The sequence below is a fragment of the Ceratotherium simum genome, chromosome 31 (assembly GCF_057802395.1).
Source record: "Ceratotherium simum simum isolate JZ-2026a chromosome 31, ASM5780239v1, whole genome shotgun sequence".
In the NCBI taxonomy this organism is placed as follows: Eukaryota; Metazoa; Chordata; class Mammalia; order Perissodactyla; family Rhinocerotidae; genus Ceratotherium; species Ceratotherium simum.
The window spans coordinates 35,310,965-35,334,050 of NC_141930.1; the positions used below are offsets into that span (position 1 = coordinate 35,310,965).

The following is a 23,086-nucleotide window of genomic DNA, read 5'->3' on the forward strand; positions in this document are numbered from 1 at the left end:
ATGCATAAGGTGCTTGAATAGCAACAAGGAGAGAAGGGCTTGTGGCTTCTGAGTACAATCATTTATTTTCAGCACTATCATCAACAAAATCTGTCTCTGGTTGCTACAATCAAAAAAGGAAAATAAAACAACAGTAGAGAGGATTTTTTTGTTTTGAGGAAGATTGGCCCTGCGCTAACATCTGTTGCCAATCTTCCTCTTTTTTCTTTTTTTGCCCCAAAGCCCCTGTACATAGTTGTGCATCATAGTTATAAAGTCGTAGCTCTTCTATATGGAACGCCACCTCAGTATGGCTTGATGAACGGTGAGTAGGTCCACGCCCAGGATCCAAACCAGCAAACCCCGGGCCGCCGAAGCAGAACTCACGAACTTCACCACTATGCCACCAGCCCAGCCCTCAATAGGAAGGATTTAATCAGATACTTTCTGTGTCATGTAACAGCACTACATGAGGAGAAAGAAGCTTATTTAAAATTTGCTATAATATTAAAGACATAATTATTAATACAAGTTAAAGAGAATTACTACCACTTTTAGAGTGGTCTCCATTATATTAATTCTTTCACCTCTGTACTGTATGGCTTCCTCAGAAGTTCACTCAATAGTTCTCTTTATTAACAATACTCTGAGCAATGCATGAACAATGCATATTTACTCCAGGATGGAGAATGCTTCTCCTAGGCTACACAATAAGAGTCGCTTTGAATTTGAAGCTATGGATTCTACCCAGTCATTTCAGGCTCTTCATGTCAAGAAATTAGCAAGCACGGACATGACTCACTACCCTGGCAGGATTAGTAGACCCTGATCGTCAAGAGGACATAGAGCTGTCATTACGTAATGAAGGTGGAGAAGAACACACCTGGCACCCAAGTGGTCCATTAGAACTTCTTTTGGTACTCTTCACCCATACTTGACAGCAAGTGAACACGCAAAGCAGCCACACTCTGAGAAAATATAATGACCGAGGTCTCAAATCCCTTGAGGATGAGAGTCTGGGTCACTCAACAAATTAATCTATCTCAACTAACAGAAATGCTAGCTGAAGAGGAAGTGAATCTAGAATGGTTAGAGCAGAGGCAGATGTTGAGTTTCATCAAGAGAAAGCGCAGTAGTGGGAGCACAGTACATACCACTAATACGTGTCTTGTAAGGGAAAGCTATTCTCCAAGAGGAAAATGGTTCTATATGAAGCAAGTGGATCTGAGCAGCACAGGGATGGACTGTAGCGTGTGTTGCCTTCCATGACTTCTGGGAGTATTAGGTGCCGATGGCTCACAATCGAGTCCTTGCTTAAGACTTTTTCTTGGTCAAAGGGCACTGTCTCTACTCAGATCATGTACCTCTCCAGAGACAGCCATATCCAATGACTGATGTACAAATACAAAGACTGATCCCTTTGTTTCTATTTGAGACAACACTTAAAAGCCATCCCAACTCCAGAGGTCCTGCTAGGATCCACAGGATGCTCTGTTGTAACTGCATCACAGTTCAACTTCACCCTCTGCCCATTTAAGCTTTCATATTTTCTTTACAGGCACCCTGACGATGTTCTTAGTTAAACTTCCTGCATGTAAACCTCTGCCTCAGAATACATCTTCCAGGGAACTGATTTCAGTCATCATATTAACAGAGAGAAATTCCTTCATTTGGTGGCAAAGAGGTCCTGACTAGGTAGCTCTGCCTACAGAGAATCAAGGAAGGCTTTCTGAAATAACTTGTGTAAAAAAGATGTGTAGAAGTTTGCTAAACCAAGATTGAGAAGGAAGGCATTCCAGGCAGAGAAACCAGGAACAGTGTCAACAAAGACCAAAATACAGTTAGGAAACGGTGAAAGGAGCAGAGCAGTATGAGGGAGACACTGCGCATGTGATCAGAGTGGAGATGGTTAACAGGTTCGAGCCAGAATGTGGCATCTTATGTTCCTCCTGCACTGAGAACAGCATCACACTGAGAGCTCGGCACATCCAGAGACGACTGAAGATCTGTCACTTGTCAGAATATGTCCTCCTCAAGCTTCTGTCTTTCTGGACAAAAAGAACCACTGTTTCTCTAGTGTCATGGACCAACGCAGTAACTCATGTGAGATTCTTTGGGGTCCAGGAGATGCCATGGCCCAAGAGCTATAATTTATCTTGCATAACCTTAAATTTGTTTCACTAAAAACTCAGAAGGAGAAAGGTATTTGAAGAATGAGCCTTCCATATAGGTCAAACGTAGTATCATCCAGGAAAGTGAGGGAAGGACCTTTGGATATAGAATTTCAGGAAACTTGGAGGAGGCTGGTGTAAAGTAATAGTTTGACTATGATCTTTGTTCTTGAGGGCTGTGAGGCCTGAAAAACAAGAAATTATATAAGGAATCATATATATATATATATGTGTATATATATATATTCCCTAATGTACAATCTGAGAAAAAAAATATAGAAAATATTGAAAAGAATATTTCCCATGTTACTTGAGTTCCTGAGATTTCCATAGGCACCTAGAGTTCTCCAGTGATTTCTATTTCCCTTTTTGTTTATTTCTAGGAGTAAGGAAAAGTAACAGTTATGAGAGTGATAAAGAAACTAAAGAGATGTTAAAATCAAAATTGTGAGAATTGTCTTGTATTTTGCACAAAATTCCTTCTAACTATTGATGCCAGAGAACAGCTGGCAAGCCTGGTTCTTGGCAGGACTAAGAAACCACTGTTCCATCCATCGCTTAAGCAGTGGTAAGTGTAGGTTAGAATGCAGACTCTCTGCCAAAGATTCCTCTTCAGAGATGCTCAGAGCGCAGCAACAGCTCCCCAGCTGCTGTTTCATTACCCTGATGATCTTTAACTAGCAAATTGAAGCTCTCACTGACTTGCAAGTTAATGCCCCTCTTGAGTTGAGAGCCTCTGACACATTTCTCTCATTGTTCATTTGTTTCTAATATGTTAACTTTGGCAACTGTAGAGATGCAGAGGTGACAGTCCAAGGTTCAAACTCCAAAGGTTGGGTTAGAAACATATACAAAAAAGTTATTGGGAGGGAAAGTAAATGGAAGATCATGTCATATTATCTAAAACAGTTTCTTCCAATAACAGCTTTTCTGATTCATGATTATAATGTTAAAAAAACCTGGACTTTTAAAACGTACTCACTTATACTTCTGGTAATATTTCTTTTTGGCAAACTAGGGACATTTTATTCATTAGACAAATGATAACACAATATACTTCAGGATCCATAGTAAATTAAAGAACTTTGCCTTGCCTCTGCTGTTGTGCTTTGTTAAAGGGGTTATTGTAAGTCAAGAAAATAAATTCTTTCAGTGATTACCTAATCCTTTCTCCCAAAACACTGAAATTTAAATTGTCGAGAGAGAAAAAAATAAATTTATTTCCATGCATATCAAATAAATAATGTCAAGCATTATAAAACCATGTTTCAAAACAAAGTTTTTCAACCAGGTAATAGGCCCAGAAAACTCTTTATGATAACGTCAACAATGAAACTATCAGGCATGTTGCTTTCATTTACAACTATCATGACAGAAAGAAGCCTAAATAATTCTGTGCATGTGTCACGTATTTAATACTATTCCTTATGTTTCTTTTGATATTTTGACTGCCCTGAATATGAATGAAAATATGGGAAATGACACATGAATTTTTCTTAGCATTTTGCCAATAAGAAAAAATGCAATTCTTTGCTTTCTCTATCTCAGATACTCACACACACACACACACACACACACACACACACATACACAGAGGCAGTCTCACACAAACATAAACTTAGGCACACATAGTCATATCAAGAAAGGGTCAGAGATTTTCCAAGATAAACTCTTTCTTTTCCATTTGTCAAAAATGAAGACAAAAGGGGCTGGCCCAGTAGCGTAGTGGTTGGGTTGGCACATTCTGCTTCAGCAGCCCAGGGTCCACAGGTTCAGATCCCGGCCGCGGGCATACACACCACTCGTCAAGCCATGCTGTGGCAGCATCCCACATACAAAACAATAGAGGAAGATTGGCACAGATGTTAGCTCAGTGACAATCTTCCTCACCAAAAAAATAAATAAATAAAAATAAAGACAAAAGAGTAGTTGAATTTTCCATTGTCACAAATTTACTTAGTAGTACAGTACCAATGGAAGATACAGCCCTTGAATGAGTACCTGAATTGGCTCTATGTAGCAACACTGAAAACCTATGCTGTAGACTTAAGTTAAATCAAGCAAGATTTTAAAAGTATAATTAATTTAAAGTAATGCTAATAAGGGCAATAATTTAATAGTCTAACATTATTACAACAAGGATAAAAGCATCCAGGATAATCTTTTTCCTAGTCCTGAGGATGTTGCTTTTCACTCTGCCTCTGGAGCAAAAGAAGTGGACACACTGCAAAGTAAACCCCCTGGTTATCAAATTATCAAATAAGCAAGAATAAATTTGAGATTCAGTAAATAAAAGTCCTTTTGGGATTTACAGTATGACCTTCTATCCAATATTTTGTGAACAGTTTTACTTCATAAGAGTAAATTTCAAAAGTTCTTGTTAATCATCAATGACCTATTTGAACTCAAATTGATTGAACATTTTACAAATCTTATCTTCTTTTCTCTGAGTCCCACCTTCCTGTAAGATATGTTCAGAGTGCTTGATTGCATCCTACCTCACAGTCCTGTATACTTCAGGTGCAAATCTCAGTGGTCATCCCTTATCATTCACACTCTCATCTTCTGTAAAGCTGTTTCATTTCAGAACCCACACAAAATCCTCTGGATATCCTCCACTGTACCCTTCTCTTTCATTAGAAATACTTTCCTGTATTCTTTGGAAATTATGCTCTATGATCTGCAACTCTCTTATGCTCCCCCACCTCTTCTCATAGCATTGCCTCCACTCTATTGCTTTATGAGAAAACTGGTCTTACCCCAGAGTTTCTTCAATCTTTCTGTCTTTATTGCCCACGCATTTCAAGATCAGAAGGTGACATACATGTGCTTTTATTTACTTGCTGCCACCTTTAAATATTACCCACTCCACAGTCCTCCAAAACATCCTTGCTTATTTAAGGCTCATTCTTTCAGTATTTACCATCATACTTCCTTCCCTTTGCTGCCATTTTCAGAACTCATCACTGTCACTTATTTATAAAAAACAAACAAAAACAGTAGCACCTTGCTACTGAATTTCAGCTCCTGCCAACACTGTCATTGACAGCAGCAGCCATGAGGGCAGCCCATCCAAAACCCCACAGTCTCAATTCCTTGACCTTCTCATCTCCTATGGTCTTCTCCTCACTTTACATTGGCAGCCCACTATCATGTTCACATTCGGGACATAGCCCATGTCAGAAATGGCATCATCACTAAAATGCTAATTCCAGACCTTCTACTAACCAATCGTCACCTCCTATCTTTCCATTCCCATTGCAAACCATCCCAGCTTCAAACATCTGTCAACTTCAATATTTTCAGTCCATGGACTCAAGTTCTTTCTATTACTCATGTAATCATTCCTGTCTTCCTTCCTGTCTTAGCAATACTTAGATTTCATGGTTTATTATTACACTTAATTGTTTGCAAATATCCTCAGAATGCTTCCCCAGTATCTTGCTATCATCTTAAAAAATAAAAATATAAAAATAAAGATTGTGGCTGAGCCCAGTGGTGGGACTTCTCCAAAGAAGCAAATGCATACTTGAACATACAGATTGGAAAAGTGCATAGTTATGGTGACCCTCTTTGTATTAAATTTACAATAAGGTATATAAAACAGGCATTTAAAACTGTCTGAAAATCCTCCAACATATCTTACTAGTAGCTTCCTTTCTTTCCTTCTTTTTGTAAGTTTTATTGATACATAATTCACATAACTTGAAATTTACTCGTTTAAAGTGTACAATTCAGTAGTTCTAGTATATTCACACAATTGTGCAGCCATCACACCTAATTTACAACATTTTCATCACCCCAAAAGGAAACTGGTATTTATTAGCAATCCCTCCCAATTCCCCACTCCCCCAGCACCTGCCAAAGACTAATATACATTCTGCCTCTATAGATTTGCCTATTCTATACATTTCACATAAATGAAATCATTCAATGCGTGGCTTTTAATGACTGGTTTCTTTCACTTAGAATGATGTTTTAAGGTTTCATCTGTGTGGTGGCATGTATCAGTATTTAATCTCTTCTTATTAATGTACTTCATTGTGTGGATATACCACATTTTGTTGATTCATTGTCATTTGATGGACCTTTGGTTTGTTTCCACTTTGGGGCTGTTATGAATAGTGTTGCCATAAACATTTATATACACATGTTTGTAGGGACATACATTTTCAATTCTCCTGAGTATCTACCTAAAAATGGAATTGCTAAGTCATATAGTCATTCTATGTTACATTTGGCTACCAATTGTTTTGAAAATTGGCTGCATGATTATTATAGTCTCACCAGCAAAGTGTGAGGGTTCCAATTTCTCCACATTCTTGATAACACTTGTACTTGTCTTTTTCTATTTTAGCAACCCAAATGTGTATGAAGTGGTATCTCTTGGTGGTGATTTGCATTTCTCTAATGACTAATGGTCTTGAGTTCCTTTTCATGTGATTATTGGTCATTTCTATATCTTCCTTGGAGAAATGTCTATTTAAATCTTCTGCCTATTTTTCAATTGGATTATTTGCTTTTTTTTTTTTTTTTTAGATGTAAAAGTTTTACATATATTCAGGATACAGGTCTTTTATCAGATATAAGATTCACAATTATTTTCTCCTATTCTGTGGGTTGTATTTCTACTTTATTGTAAGGTCCTTTGAAAGAGAAAACTTTTTAATTTTGATGAAGTCCAACTTATCTATTTTTTCTTTTATCACTTGTGGTCTTGGTGACATACATGAGAAAGCATTGCTTCTATAGCTTCAGTATTTTCTTTTGAGAACTTTAAAGTTTCAGCTCTTACGTTTATGACCATGACCTATTTTCAGTTAATATTTACATAAGATGTGAGGTAGGAGTCCAACTTTGTTCTTTTAAATGTGGTTATCTAGTTGTCCCAGCAACATTTGTTGAAAAGACTATTCTTTCTCTGTAATTGTCTTGACACACTTTTTGAATATCAACTGACAATAAATGCATCTATTTGTATATTCTTAATTTATTTCTACCGAGGTAAATATATATGCTTATGTCAATACCATTCTGCCTTGGATTGCTGTAGCTTTGTAGTTAATTTTGAAATCAGGAACTGTGAGTCTTATAATTTATTTATTTTTTAAAGAAGTTCTTTTGTTGTTGTTGTTTTTTGGTTACTCTTCATCCTTGAATTTCCCAAAGAATTTTAGGTCAGCTTATCAATTTCTGAAAAAAAAAAACAAAAAAGACAACTGGAAATTTGACAAGTATAACATTGAATCTATAGATCAATTTGGACGTATTGCCATCTAAACAATACTAGGTTTTTTGACAGAAGAACTTGTTTTATAGTAGTCAGTGTACAAGTCTTGTACATTTTTAATTAAATTTATTCCTAAGTATTGTATTCTTTTCCATGCTAATATAAATAAAATTATGTTCTTAATTTTATTTTTGGATTGTTCATTGCTAGTGTATGGAAATATAGTTGATTTTTGTTATGTTGATCATATATCTCACAACCTTCTCAAACTTGTTTATTAGCTCAATAGTTCCTTGGAAGATTCTTTAGATTTTTCTACAATCTGGATTGCATCATCTGGGAATAGAGATGACTTTACTTCTTTCTATCCATCTGAGTGCCTTTTTGTTCTCTTACCTAATTGCCCTGGCAAAAACTGCAGTGAAATATTAAATAGAAGTGGCAAGAGTAAGCATCTTGTATTGTTCCTGACCTTGGGGGAAAGCTTTCAGTCTCTCACTATTAAATGTATGTTAGCTGTTCTTTTTAATAGATGCCTTTTATGAAGTTGATGAAGCTCCTTTCTAGTCCTAACTTGTTTTTCTATTCCGAATGTGTTTTTATCATGAAAGAATGTTGAGTTTTCATCACAGGATATTTCTGCACCTATAGATAAGATCATGAAGTTTTTGCCCTTTAATCTGCTAATATAATGTGTTACATCAATTGATGGCCATGTGTTAACAAACCTTGTATTCTTGGGATAAAACCCACTTGATCATTTACATAATCCTTTTTATATGTTGTAGGGTGAAGTTTGCTAGTCTTTCATTGATGCTATTTACATCTATACACACAATGAATATCAGCGTATAGTTTCTTTCTTTGCGATGTTTTTGTGTTGTTTTGGTATCTGGGTATTACTGACATTACGCAATGCGTTAGTATTCCTTCCACTTCTGTTTTTTGGATGTTTTTGTGAAGGATTGGGGTTAATTCATTAAATGTTTGGTAGCGTTCACCAGGAAATACATCTGGGCTTGAGTTTTTCTTTGTAGGAAATTTCTTGATTGCTAATTCAATCTCTTTACTTTTTATAGTTCTATTCAGATTTTCTTTCTGAGTCAGTTTTGGAAGTTTGTGTCCTTCTAGGAATTTCTTTCTGTCTAATTTGTTAGCATGCATTTGTTCATGTATTCTCCTGTAGTCCTTTTTATTTCTGTAAGGTTGATAGAGACGTCTTCTCTCTCATTATTGATTTTATTAATTCGAGTCTTCTCTTTTTTCCTGTTCTGCCTAGTTCAAGCTTTATCAATTTTTTTTTATTTTCTAAGAAGTAACTTTTGGTTTTATAACTTCCTCTATTGTTTTTCTAATTCACTATTTCCACTCTAATCTTTATTATTTCTTTTCTTCTGTTGCTTTGGAATTAGCTTGTTTTTTTATCCTAATGTTTAAAGATGAAAAAGTAGGTTATTGATTTAAGATTTTTTATACTTTAATGTAGATGTTTACAGCTATAAATTTCCTTCTAAAAACTCATTTTGCTACATCACATAAGTTTTTGCATGTTTTCTTTTCATTTTCATTTCTCTCACAGTAATGTCTAATTTCTCATGTAATTTATTATTTGATGCATTGGTTATTTAGGAGTGCATTGTTTAATTGCCACGTTTATGAATTTTCCAAATTTCCTCCTGTTATTAAATTCAATTTTATTGCATGTGGTTGGAGAACATACTGGGTATGAGCACAACTATTTTCAGTTTACTGGGGCCTATTTAATGGCCTGATATCTGGTGTTTCTGGAGAGTATTCCATGTGTGCTTAGTAAGAATGTGTGTTCTGCTCTTGTTACATGGGATGATAGAAAACGTCTCTTAGTTCTAGTTGGTTTTTAGCGTTGTTCAGGTCTTCTTTCTCTTTATTGATCTTTTGCCTACTTGTCCTATCCATTATTGAAACTGGGGTATTAAAATCTCTAACTATTATTGTTGAATTGTTTATTTCTTCCTTTGATTCTGTTGTTTTTTGTTTTGTGTATTGTGGATATCTCTTTTTAGGCGCATATATGTTTATAATTGTTTTTTCTGATGGTTTGAAACTTTACCATTATAAAATGTCCTATTTTGTCTCTAGTAATAAATTTTGCCTGAAAGTTTATTTTTCTCTGATGTTAGTATAGTGACCACAGCCCTCTTTTGGTTACTGTGTATATATATATTTTTTCTTCTATTTACTTTTAACAAATTTATGTCTTTTATCGAATCAGCATTTTCTGTAGACAGTATATAGTTAAATCATTTTTTATTCATTTGCCAATCTCTGCCTTTTAACTGAAATGCTCAGTCCCTTATTTAATTTAATTACTAATAAGATAGGATTTATATCTCTATTTTTATATTTACTTTCTACATGTTTTAAGTCCTTTTGTTTTCCTATTCCTCCATTACTGTCTTCTTTTTTGTTAAATAGATTTTTTCAAATATAGAATTTTAATACTGTTCTTTTTTTATATTTTTGAGTTATTTTCTTAGTGGTTGAACTAGGATTATAATTCATATTATAATGTAAATCAATCGAGTTCAGATTAATTCCAAGTTATTTTCAAATTTACATTAAAAAATACATTGTTCCAATATACCTCTTTCCCTACCTTTGCTTTTGTGCTATTATTTCCATACAAATTACACTTTTATGCATTATAAGAACGTCAACATAGTTTTATAATTATTGCTTTGTGCAGCCTATTTTTTAAGATGATATAGGAAAAGAAAAAAATTACACTTACACGTTTTTCATATATTTACTTATGTAGTTATCTTTACTGGTGCTCTGTATTTTTTCATATGGATTTGAGTTCTTGCTTGTGTCTTTCCACTTCAGTCTGAAAGACTCCCTTTATAATTTCTATTAGGAAATTATAGGTATGCTCATGAAGAATTCTGTGTTTTTATTTATCTGGGAATGCCTTAATGTGCTGTTTATTTTTGAAGCATTGTTGTGCTGGATATAGAATTGATTGACATTATTTTTTACTGGTTGACATTATTATTTGCTTCCAGCCCATGGAATATGTCATCTTTTTGCCTGTGGCCTCCATGGTTTCTGATGAGAAGTCAGTTGTTAATCTTACCTAGGATCCCTTTAACATGGTAAATTACTTCTCTTGGTATTTGGCTTTTAGCAGTTTGACTGATACGTCTGAGTGTGGGTCTGTTGAGTTTATGCTACTTAGAATTAGTTAGACTTTTATATATATGTGTGTAGACTAATGGTTTTCATCCAATTTGGGAGATTTGTGGCCATTATTTCTTTGAATATTCCTTCCATCCTCTTGTCTCTCTCTTCTTCTGGAATTCCCATTATGTATATGTTGGTATACTTCATGGTGTCCTCAGGTCTCTGAGGCTCCATTTATTTCTCTTCATTCTTCTTTTTATTCTTAAGACTGGATAATCTCAATCAATCTTTGTTCAAATTAACTGATTCTTTCTTCTACTTTCTGCAATCTGCTATTAAGCTCTTCTGGTGAATTTTTCATTTCAGTTATTATACTTTTGAACTCAAGAATGTCTATTAGATTCTTTAAAAGAAAAAATTCTCTCTCTTTACTGGTAGTCTTTATTTGATGAAACATCACTCTCCTACATTCCTCTAATTCTTTGGACATGATCTTCCTTTCTTCTTTGAACATATTTATAATAACTAATTCAAAATATTTGTCCAGTAAGTCCAATATCTGGGTTTTCTCAGGAACAGTTTCTATTAACTACTTTTAATTTTCCTGTGTGTAGACCATAATTCTTATTTCTTTGTGTATTTGTTGCTGTTGCTGAAACTGGACATTTTAAATAATATAATATGCTAACTCTGAAAATCGGACCCCACTCCCACCCCAGAGTTTGCTGTTGTTGCTGTCATTATTCTTGATTGTTGTTTAGTTACTTTCCCGGACTAATTTTTTTGTGTGTGTGTGCGGAAGATCAGCACTGAACTAACATCCATGCCAATCCTCCTCTTTTTGCTGAGGAAGACCGGACCTGAGCTAACATCTGTTGCCAGTCCTCCTCCTTTTTTTCCCAAAGCCCCAGTAGATAGTTGTATGTCATAGTTGCACCTGGACTAATTTTTTAAAAGCCTGTTTTCTCTTTCACGTGTGGTTGTAGACTTCTTTGCTCAGTTATCTTAGTGATTAGGTGATAATTGTGAAAGAACTCCTGTTAATGTTTTGAATCAATAACTCTCCCAGCTTTTTCTAGGTGGCCCTGTGTGTGTGTTGGCTACATTTTCCAATACTCTGGCAGGCAGTTTACAGTCTACCTTAGCTTTCATTTTCTGCTTGCACAGGACCTCAAGATCAGCCAGAGATGAGAACATGGGGCCTTCTTAGGTCTTTTCTCAGCATGTACACAGCTCTGCGCATGAACAGGACATTCTGGATTCCCATGAACAGGTCATACCTCTTCAAAGCTCCCTATGGACACATCTCATTCCCCAGTTTTCCTTATAAGGTTTTTATTTACCTGGAAATGTCCAAGAACAGCCTCTCGGGAGCTCCAACTGGTATGACCATTCCAGGCAGCTGTGATGTTAATTATTTGTCACTGGTTATTTTTGACAAATGTCCTGAAGATAGGGCTGTTCCCACAAACTGAGCTTTGAGTCAGGGCAAATGAAGATAAGCTCTGAGATTCTCTGCAGTGTTGCTTTTTGGGGAGCTCCAAGTTCATTCTGCACCTTTAAGTGATTACTTAGCTATTGATTTTCATAGCTACTATGGTTATGAGGCTGCTGATTTTCAAGTCCACTGTGGATCTGTGGAGAGACTGAATGGGAATAGGGCATGTGAAGAGGCCATAAAGCTTGATGTAATGCTTGAGTAAAAGCTCCTTGCATTATTTCATGCCTTTAGTTAATCTCAAGATTTCTGAAAAAGCTGAATTTGACAATTGTTGCCAACGTTCTCAGTGTTTTTTGTAGGAGGTAATTTTTGAAGGTCTTTACTCTGCCATTCCCTGAATAGCCCTCTTTCTCACCCTGAAACAAGTCTTTCATAAACTTCCCTCTCTCCTGATATCTCCACATCCTCTTGCTACACACCCCACTCTCCATTATGGATACCTGTATACCCTCTTGATAAAATAGAAGGGATATCTTCTTTTATTTTTTCAGCATCAACTCTACAAATCAACCTGTATCAGTACTTGACTTCTTTATCTTCTCTGGTATAAGAGTAAAGCATTTGTCCTTCCCATTGTTAGGCACTAATCCCTGCTCTTGTGCTTGAATCTTCTTCTGGCATTTTCAAGGCTTTGATTTTTTGTTTATCATCTTTATCTCCTGATCCTTTGCATTAGCTCTCTCTAAATTTCTCAGTCTCTCTCTCTCTTTCTCTCTCTCTTACTCCTTCCTTCTTTCATTCTTCCTTCCTTCCCTTTCTACCAGATAAATTCAATCACCATCAAACTTAGATGAATCATTAGGAGGATGATAGGATATTGTGATTATTGGCCCGGACAGATCATTCTTTACCTCCAAAAGTAGACATATTTTTCATCGAAACAAAATTGGTTTCTTTTTTTTTTCATTTCCCACTGCCCCTATCTGAGAAACGCAAAAGAAATAAAGCTCTGCTGCATGTAAAATGAGACTCAAACTTCTTATCACAGTCTAGTCTACATACGGCCTTTTATTATACAGCTGCCATTCAACACTTCATCTCAAGCACATCTCCCATTACGCTCTGAGCACACTGACTTTATCTCAGTTTCTCAAACACATTGAATCCTTTTTCTATCATGGGTCCTTTGTGAGTGTTGTTCCCTCTGCTTGCCATGCCTGAACTGTAGCCTCAGGAATTTCAAAATAATTTTGTCATATCATTTCATCCATTATTGATTCTGTAATACACATATATGCATTTTCCCAAACAATAATTTAATCTACCTCAAAAATACACACACATAAGTATTTATGTAGTAGTCCACGGATTTTTATTGAAATTAAGTTGATGACCTTACTGAAAAATATGGTGAAAAAGTAAGGTTTCAGTCAGCTCTATCACTTACTAATTGGGTGATACGGAATAAATTACTTTGCCTTCCTAAACCTCAGTTTATTGATCTATAAAAATAGAATAATAATGATATTTATTTGCTAGGGTTGTTGTGAGGATTAAATGAGATAATAAATGTATCCTTCTTAGATGAAAGTTTGACATTGTAACCACTCAATAAATATTAGCTATTATTCTTATCACTACTTTAAATAAAATGATCATAATAAAAAAGTAAAATTGAAGTTATCATCTTAAAAAACTATGTCAAGAGCATTCATCATCATAAAATATTTATTATTCAGAGTATAGTTAAAATTCTAAGTATATGTGTGAAATCTGACATTATACAAATGGTTCTAAAATAAAACTGAAGCCGAATTTCTGTGTTAACAGTTGAAGTTGAACTCAGTGAAGATGTACAGCCTTACATAGAATTCTGAGCTTTCCTAAAAAACAATTTTATCATTGCATGAAAATGCAATTTCTTAAAATATTTTTAATACAGTTCCTTTTAATTCCTTTCATTTATCCTTAATTATTTAAAGTAAGCAGAAACAAACATTTACATGATAACTATTATATGAATAGACTAGATATATGCTATTTCATTCCATTCTCATGACAATCATATTAAAATAAAAAAAATTTTTGTTTCCATTTCACAGGAATTAAAACCCCAGGAGGTTTTGACTAATTCTGTTTTTTCTCCTGTACTGCATTACCACATTATCGAATATTATTAACAAACCATCTGTTGATTTTGTAAACAAAGTAAGCTGTTACAATTGTTCTTACAACGTTTAAAAATATTTTTCACCATTGCTATTAGACATTCAATTCTAATATTATCAATATTTTATTTAGCCTTTATTTTCTAACCTCTAAGCTCCATTTCAGTTCAAAACAATGCAAAACTCACAAACTCCAAATTTTACAATAGCTATTGATAATACCAGTTTATCTTTATAAGAGAAGTTCATTTCTAACTCACTTCAAAATGGATGTATCTGACTAACAAAAGCCTTCTTTCAAGGCATAATTCAGGGACCAGATCCCTTCCACCTTGGGGCTTGACTATCTTCAACAAATGGCTTCCAGTATAATATATTTGTCTACATGAAATCAGCAGAAGAGGAAGGTACTTACATGCCAGGCTTGAGAGTGGTGCACAATTTACATTCTGTTGGATAGAACACAGATATGTAGTTGGGTAATACAGCTTAATGTACACTTAGAAAAGTGAATTTGTTATGTGAACACTTAACCAGTGTCTGACACATGATATAATTGATAATTGGCAAGAATATATAAAAAATTACAATCCTGCTTACTGTTTTGAGAAAAGGCTATAATGGCTTACAAATTTATTGCTTGAATCCCCTTAAATCCCAACAGATAGAGTATGCTAGATTTACTTAGAAACCATGACAGACATTTAAAATTAAAGCTTATTCTTATAATAAATTAAGAATGTAATTTTTTTTAGTTATTTTTTTTTGGTGAGGAAGATTACCCCTGAGCTAGCATCTATTACCAATCCTCCTCTTTTTGCTGAGGAAGATTGGCCTTGGGCTAACATCCGGGGCCATCTTCCTCTATTTTATATGTGGGATGCCTGCCACAGCATGACTTGATATGTGGTGAGTATGTCCATGCCCAGGATCCGAACTCACAAACCCCAGGCCACTGAAGCGGAGCACACAAACTTAACTACTACGCCACTGAGCCAGCCCCCAAGAATGTAATTCTTATACTAGAACTATCACCAGAGGGATTTTCTTGCAATATTCCCATGAAATACCAATAAAGTTCTTTAAATTATGGTGCTAATTTGAAGGCTTTAAATACAAGACCTAACATTTAGTTTGCATTTGTGTCTTTGTAGCAGGATATAAACTTCAGTGTCTAAGATATTAGGATGATTCTAACTTCCTTGGGGTAAACATTAAAGCGGATGAACTAACTCACTTCAAAAATATTTACTTTCCATCATGAAAAGAAAATCCTACAAATCCAAACCTATGTGTTTGAATTTAAGTTAAAAGAACACATACACACAGACACACACATACACACTGGATTTAAAAAGCAAATTTTAAAAATCTTAGTTAGTCAATAGTCAGAATAGATTGTCAGGTTATATGTATACATAAAAATTTTTTATTTTCTTTAAACTGGTTTATAGTGAGTATATAGTCCCATTCAGGTCGTTAATGCTAAGTTCTTCTTAGCATTACATGAGATCACGTAATGTGATCTCAATGGCTTTTTAAAATTCACACTGAATGTCACATTCTTTGCATAGAGATATTTAATCAAAAACACTTAAAATATATATTTTTTTAATTTTTAAGCCATATTGGTTATTCAACTCATAATATATGCATATTTGACCAAAATGAGGATAACACTTATTGCTGGTTGTAGAGGAGTGGGGAAGTGGAATTTTCCAATCAGAATTGTAAAATATTTTTGCCATTCTGGACTATCTCTTATAAACTATTTTTATTTCTTATCTCTTCTGCAAAAGACTATGTTTTCTACTCTTTTCACTTTGAAAAATGTTTTTTATGTTTTTCTGGGAGTTACAACATTAGAAATCTTTATGAATACAGAGGTCCCTCCTGTTTTGGACAGGTACCTTTTTTACTGATGTCCTCAACAGTGAGTGACGCTATCAAGGAAATGACCTAAAATTTCTCTTCCTAATAAAAAATAGAAGAAACTCAGCTACATTTTCTCAATTTTATTAACTAGGTTAAAATGTTTCCCCTTCTATTTAGTCAATTTCTACCCAAGATTACATATGTAATATGAAAATAGTATGCATTTAAAATTCATTAACAGCAAAAACAAAAACCAAGCAGAAAACACAGAAAAAAACAGACCATTTTGCCAAATAAAGAAAACAATTGTAAATAAAGCAAAAATGAAATATATGATGGATTAATCTCCAGTGATAAGGTACAACAACCTCAAACCACAACGTTTACTCTCTGTTCAAAAGATGCAAACTTCTTTGCTGTAGATTTTTTCAAGCTCCTGAAATTATGTTTTCTTTTTCAAAGGTTAAAAACAACAATAACAAAAAAAATTTAAAAGCATTTTCTTTTTATCCCTAAATTCATTTTATGGGATTTTTTTCTAATAAAAAGCCAAGGGTGATTTGATAATTATTTAGTTTTCTTCCTTTCATGAAAATCATGTAGCTAAGTACAACAGAGCCAATAGATTACATCAACCTTATGAAAAATTAAAAATGAAATAGTTTAACCATTCATACAAATGCCTATATATACTTTGGGATACATCTATACATCAAAAGAGAAACAATGCTGAATTACATTGATGAATATTTTTTCTAGTTTAAGTTAACTGTAAATCACACATTTTAGATTACTCTCTAGCATCTTGAAAACTATCTCTAAGTTAATGTGGTTCAGGGAAACATTCATTTGGGTCATGAGACAAAGAATTTTAAAACTCTTACTGTTGTTTCCCTGTTTTTCATAACTACCTACTTTGAACAGATTTCCTCTCTTCCTACCCATATAGCTGTGCCATAAGCAGGGTCTGGGAGTCCCACACTTGGAATCTGTCACTAACAGACAGATGGCCCCCTAATGATTCTTGCTCCTCAATGTTCACACCGCTGTGTGATCCCCCTCTTTTGAGTGCAGGCAGAACCTGACTTGGGGTTTGCTTCCAGCCAGTGGAATGTGGCAAAGGTGATGGGATGTCACTCTCATGATTTTGCACATTAGATAAGATTCAGTCTTGCTAACCACTCATTCTAGAGAATTTCCTTGCTGGCTTGATGAAGTAAGCAATCATACTGGGAAAGCCTATGCGGCAAGGAACTGTGGGCATCCTTTAGGAGTGGAGGACAGCCTCTGGGAGTGGAGGACAGCCTCTGGGAGTGGAGGACGGCTTCTGAGGGTGGAAAACAATCTCTAGGAATAGAAGATGGCCTCTGGGAGTAGAAGATAACCTCTAGGAGCAGAGGATGGCCTCTGGGAGTGGAAGATGGCCTCTGGGAGTGAAGGACGAACTTTAGGAGTGGAGGATGACTCTGGGAGTGGAGGATGAACTTTAAGAGTAGATGACAGTCTCTGGGAGTGGAGGAGAACCTCTAGGAGTGGAGGATGTCCTCTAGGAGTGGAAGATGGCCTCTGGGAGTGGAGAGTAAACTTTAAGAGTGGATGACAGCCTCTGGGAGTGGAGGACAGCCTCTAAATGTGGAGGATGGCCTCCAGGAGTGAGGGATGGCCTCTAGTGAAAGACAACCTTTACAAGCTGAAGGTAGACTTCAGTCTCCAGACAGCAAGTTCTGTAACTACAAAGAAATCAATTCTGCCAACAACCTGAGTGAGGTTGAGAGAAGATTCTTCCTTGATCATGCCTCCACATGAGACCCCAATTTTGGCTGAAATTTTTTTCCAACCTTGTGAAACTCTGAGTAAAGGACCAAGTTAGGCCATGCCCAGATTCTTGACCCACAGAAACTGTGATATAATAAACATAGTATCCATCAAATAGGTGGTAATTTGTTATAGAGCAAAGATAACACTGAAGAACAGTGGAAGCTTAAAGAGAGGAAGCTTGAAATTCAGAGCTTATAACAGTTCTGACCTGGACATCAGGAGTGAAGAAAGGGCTATCTTACTTCTGTCTGTCTAGTGAGCCAAGATTAGAACTCGAGCATAGTCTGATTCTTAAGGTAGAAGGTCAAGCAGGGTCTTTGTGATTCACTTGTTGCTTAAAAGTAGAATGACGCTCTGTAGAGTTGTGGCCAGAGCCTTAGCTAAAAACAAAATGTTCCTTTAAATGATGTCTTATGTCAAGTTCTCAAAAGTAGAGCCTGAAAACAGAGATTTGGTGCATTTGATTTATTGAGTGCTCCTAAGGAAAAATAGGTAAAAGAAAGAGAAAAACAGAAGAGATGAGCAAAGCTCTGATCCTGGGTGAAATCTGTCCCTGGCCTGATCTATGGGGGAGATTCCGGAGCTCAAGTGTTATCATTTCCTTGCATCCTCTTGAGACTGGAACTGGTTCCTATAGCCCTGTGGCAGTCATCATGGGCTGCAGGACACAGAGAGGGTGCGTTGTCAGTTGCTAGCAGCCCACATCACAGGCTCTGGGGATGGGTGGGCTGGCTGCAGACATCTGCTATGAAAGGTGTGGCCCATGCCAGGAGTCTCAAGTAGGCAGTGTGGTCGTCCAAGGTCTCAGGTGTGTGGTCCACGACCATGCACTGTATTGCCCAAACAAATATTTTCTTCCTTTCCTTCCATGTAACTCTTGATTTATTCCTCCAAGATCTTGAGATGACTTCTAATCACATATCTTTCCTTTCCCAGTGTAGACTCTGAATCCTTAGTCACTAGATTCTTAAAGGAGAAGCTAACAAATGGGGGAGAAAGTGCCCCCTGGATTGTGACATTCAGGATTACAGGACCACATGCTGGCTGTACAGTCTCATAAATCCATAAGTCCTAGAAGAGTAAGATTGTTTTACTTCAAATTGTATTATTTCATAAGCATGGCATGTGGGATTATGAGCTGCTCACATATACAGCTATTCTCCCTCTTACTAGGCAGAGGGTCTGGGCCTAGTCATGTTTGGCTGGATGTTTGACCCCCACTGTCCTGGCTCTAATATTTTTGGGTTGCTATGTGCTCCACTGTATTTCTCATATAAATAAAATGGTCATGAAAGAAAACTTATAGTATCAGAAACTATGATAATTATATTAGGATATAAACATAAATACTAAAACAACTGATATAGCAATGTTCTTTTTCCTTAAAAATTGAGTGGAAGAGAAAGGATGCTGAGTAAAGTTATTGCTATAAAACCAAATATTTAAAATTTTGGTATGTTTTTCTGTGGAAAGAATTGATAAAAATTAACTGGTCTAGTGAAATTTCTTTTGAAATCTGTGTTATCAATGAAAATCCATCAATATTGACAATTCTGATTCAAGATTTTTGCATTCAAAATTGGAGAGCTAAAATTCCTTGAAGTTAAATCCCTGTCAAATAATCCACCATTTAAAATCAGGGGCTCAATTATCATACAGGTACGTGCGAGCATGTGTCTAGTTGTGTGCATTCCAGCCGGCTATTCCAGCAATGTTTTTCACATTCCCGTGTTGTGTGGGTCTTGGGTCTACTTTCCTTAGATCCATGGTCTCCCCTTCTGCTGCCCTGCTTTGTACTTCCAAGGGCTTACTTTGTGCGCTGTGTTTGCTTGGCTCCTAGGTCAGCAAGCTGCTGGTTGGGTTTAATCGGGGCAACAGAAGGCAGAATCCAGGGCACATCTTTTTCTCTCTCTGCCGTAGGTGGCAAAACCTGCAGTGTCAGAGTGTCTTCCCCGCCTCTAAATCCCCTCGACACGCCTGCTTTCTGTGCTTCTGGTTTCGCGGGGTGACCGCCACCCCCGGGTGCCGGCAGCAGGGACTCTTCCCTGTGTCCCTCCGCCGCCGCCCCTTGCCTCTGCGACGCTCCGCCGCCCCGCTGGAGCCTCGTTTCTCACGTGATGTGTGAAACATTCTCTGTAGAGATTTCTCTCTCCTAGCTGTGTTTAAATGCCCTCAGTTGCTTCTCTTTCATGGCTGGATTCTCATTCATGCACATATTACTAAAAACTCCTACATGGTATAAATTAATAAGTATATGATTTCATTGAAAGGCATTACTTAAAAATTTGTTTACTGGTGGATAGCTTATATGCAACTGAAAATTACTATATATAATGCTGTCATTAATATTTTGCACATTAATTTTTCATCTATATACCTTATCATATCCTTAGGATAATTTCATAGACTCAAAAATCCTGCATGTTTTAAAGCCCTTGATACAATATAAAGTCATTTCCCATCTAGGCCAAACCAATGTGCTTTTCAATAATTATTAAATATCATCATTTTAAAACCCTTTGCTAATTTTATAAGACATTGTTCCAGTTCCTATTGTTGCGTAACACGCTACCTCGCACTTCGTGGTGTCACACAGCAGTCACTGTGTTATGCTCATGGATTCTGTGGTTTAGTAGTTTAGGTAGGCTCAGCTGGCTGTGCTTCAGCTCCTCTTGTGTGCTGGGATCACACAGTAGAACTCAGATGGCAGGAAGGGTGGTCTGGAGACACGAGACGACTCACTCACAGGTCTGATGACTCAGTGGGGACCAAGTGTGACCGTCAACCAGCTCCTCCAGGTGGACTGTAGCATGGCACTGGGACAACGCACAAGGTAGTTGACTTCCCCTAGAATATGCACATTAAGAAAACCCAGTGGGAGCTGTGTGGCCTTTTCCGATAGCCCCAGAAGTCACACAGATCACTTCTACCATATCTTGTTGGGCATGGGCAAGTGGCAAGGTCACATGGTAGAAGAGCCTGTGGTGTGGGGAGATTGTTGCTGCAATCCTTAGAAAATACAATCTGCCACATAAAAGAATAAGAACATTCTATATTACATTTTGTAAAATGTAATTTTTGTAAAAATTATTTTCTGATTAAAAAAGTAAAGTTTTTTAAGTTGAACAAGTATCCCTGGAAGAAATTGTTATTAAAAGTATTGAAAAATAGAGAAAGCTTTGTCTCTCTCATGATGCCATCCTTACTATAAAATAGTAGTAATTAAATGTTGACTAATACTCATAATACATAAAGATAACATAAGATGTTATAAGAAGAAAACATACAACTATATAAGAGTACATAGTACTGATGACTCAAATGTACTTAGCAAAGATACCAGTCTTCAGCTCTAATGTTATCCTACCCAGGGCCTGCACACAACTTTGACTGAAGAATTTTTTGAACAAATGTCCACCAAAGCAAGAGAAATGCCTAAGCTAAAATGCCATACAATGATCCCAGCTCACTCTGAATCTGAGGACAATCTCTAGTTTCCTGTGTTGGGAACATATTGAAATCCACACACTGAACAACCTACAGCACATTTGGAAAAATCCCTATCCTCTTAAAATGGTAGGTCAGCCAAAAACCTGCCCAATGCTCCCCTGTAAGAGGTGACACTTAATGGCCTCCTCCTTAAATATCTTATATTCCCTAAAGCTTCCTATAAATCTGATTTTTGCTTCATTCCAGCATGTGTTGCTGATAGCAAGAGTGCTTCAAAAGTAAGAGACTGCACATTTTATAAAAGGAGAAGAAAACGTATATAACATATAATGGGCAATGTATCTTGGTGGCACTTTTATAGTAGGCTTTGTCTATAATCGATATGGTCTATTTGCACTATCAAGTCATCTGTTTGCGATTTACATATACATGGGATGTTATTTCACATATTTGTTGTGTCAACTTCTTTAACTTTAAAATATCAAAATTATCACCAAATAACCTTACCAATCATGAGCTACTAAGTTATAGTCCAGGAAATTTTAAATACATTAACAAGTTCACCTATCTTCAGCATTTGGATAAATAACAGTTGAATTCTGCTTTGGACCTCGAATACATGATAAACTCTGTGCTGGTGTCAGCAGCATGATCTCCAACACCATACTTTCCTTTTCCAGCTCCTCCAAGCCTTAAGTGCATAATTTTGAAATTATAATAAGTTAGAAGTAACTAAGTCATTGAGATGAAACCAAGCAAAAACAGAGAAGGAAACTTAAATGATGAGTTAATGTATGCGTTGTGAAGTTCCAAACAATAAGAGTTCAGTCGTGCCTTTGGCGCTACTCTTCGTGTGAAGTTGGACAATTCACTTAGCCTCTCCAGTCCTTCATTCAAATAGGTATACAGAATTGAAGTGAAGGACAATAGTTAAATGTGTGGCGTCGGGGTCCTGAGTTCTGTGTTTGACTTTGACTCAGCGCGTTAGCTAGGTGGCCGTGAGTGAGTTTCTTGAACTCCTTGTGTCCACATCGCCTTATCTAAAAGATGAATTAATGTTATCCTCATAAAGTTGCTAAATTGGATGAAATTACTTAATGGATAGTATTTGCACAAGTAACAGATCATAAGAGCAGCCTCTAACCTCTTTTTAGGACATTACTATTGCCAGTGCTCACCAGCCAAAGATCTTCAGGAACACACCTGTAACTGAACAGAGTTCTGTTTGTTGATAGTTGTTGCAACAAAGGAGATTTCACATCATGAGGAGCCATGGGGCGTCTCAGTAAGAGGGTGTTAGGAAAGGCTTGTTATAGGATTTGGACTTGAAATTAGATGATGAGAGGGAAGATTCAAGGAATCATGGTTTTGCTCTAGATTGGGTGCTGACAGTAGAGGCATTTCTATAACAGGGTATCTATACAATTGTTATCTAGGAAGTGGGAGGCACGGAGCAAGATTAAAGCTGTACTTGGTTAATAAGCAGTAGCCGTTTGTAATAGCTGGGAGGGAGGTGTTCACTCAGTTTTCTGGTTTGCACACTTCTCATTTGTATCTGTACTCAGATACGACCGTTAGGCAGTCTTTGTTTGCCCAACGTGGTGTTATATGAAATCGCTTGCATTCAACAACAGAACACCATGGGCTTTGCAAGAGCCAGACCAGCTCTCAGCCCACCCCTGGCAGGGTTGCTTTTTTCTTTTTTACTAGTATTACTATTGTCAATAGAGGCAGAAAAGTAATAACTATGTTGCAACACAAACTTAAGTAGAGTACAGTATTATCGCTAAAT

The 23,086-nt window shown here is 36.4% G+C and overlaps 1 long non-coding RNA gene across 1 annotated transcript in view; it reads right to left on the reverse strand.

The window, feature by feature from the left end:
• The window catches only part of LOC147913064 (uncharacterized), a 318,208-nt gene that overhangs the window by 20,204 nt on the left and 274,918 nt on the right, over positions 1-23,086 (reverse strand). Inside the window, exon 2 of the long non-coding RNA XR_015549263.1 lies at positions 14,567-14,600. This is a non-coding gene — a long non-coding RNA (uncharacterized LOC147913064). The remainder of the gene's footprint in view (positions 1-14,566; positions 14,601-23,086) is intronic.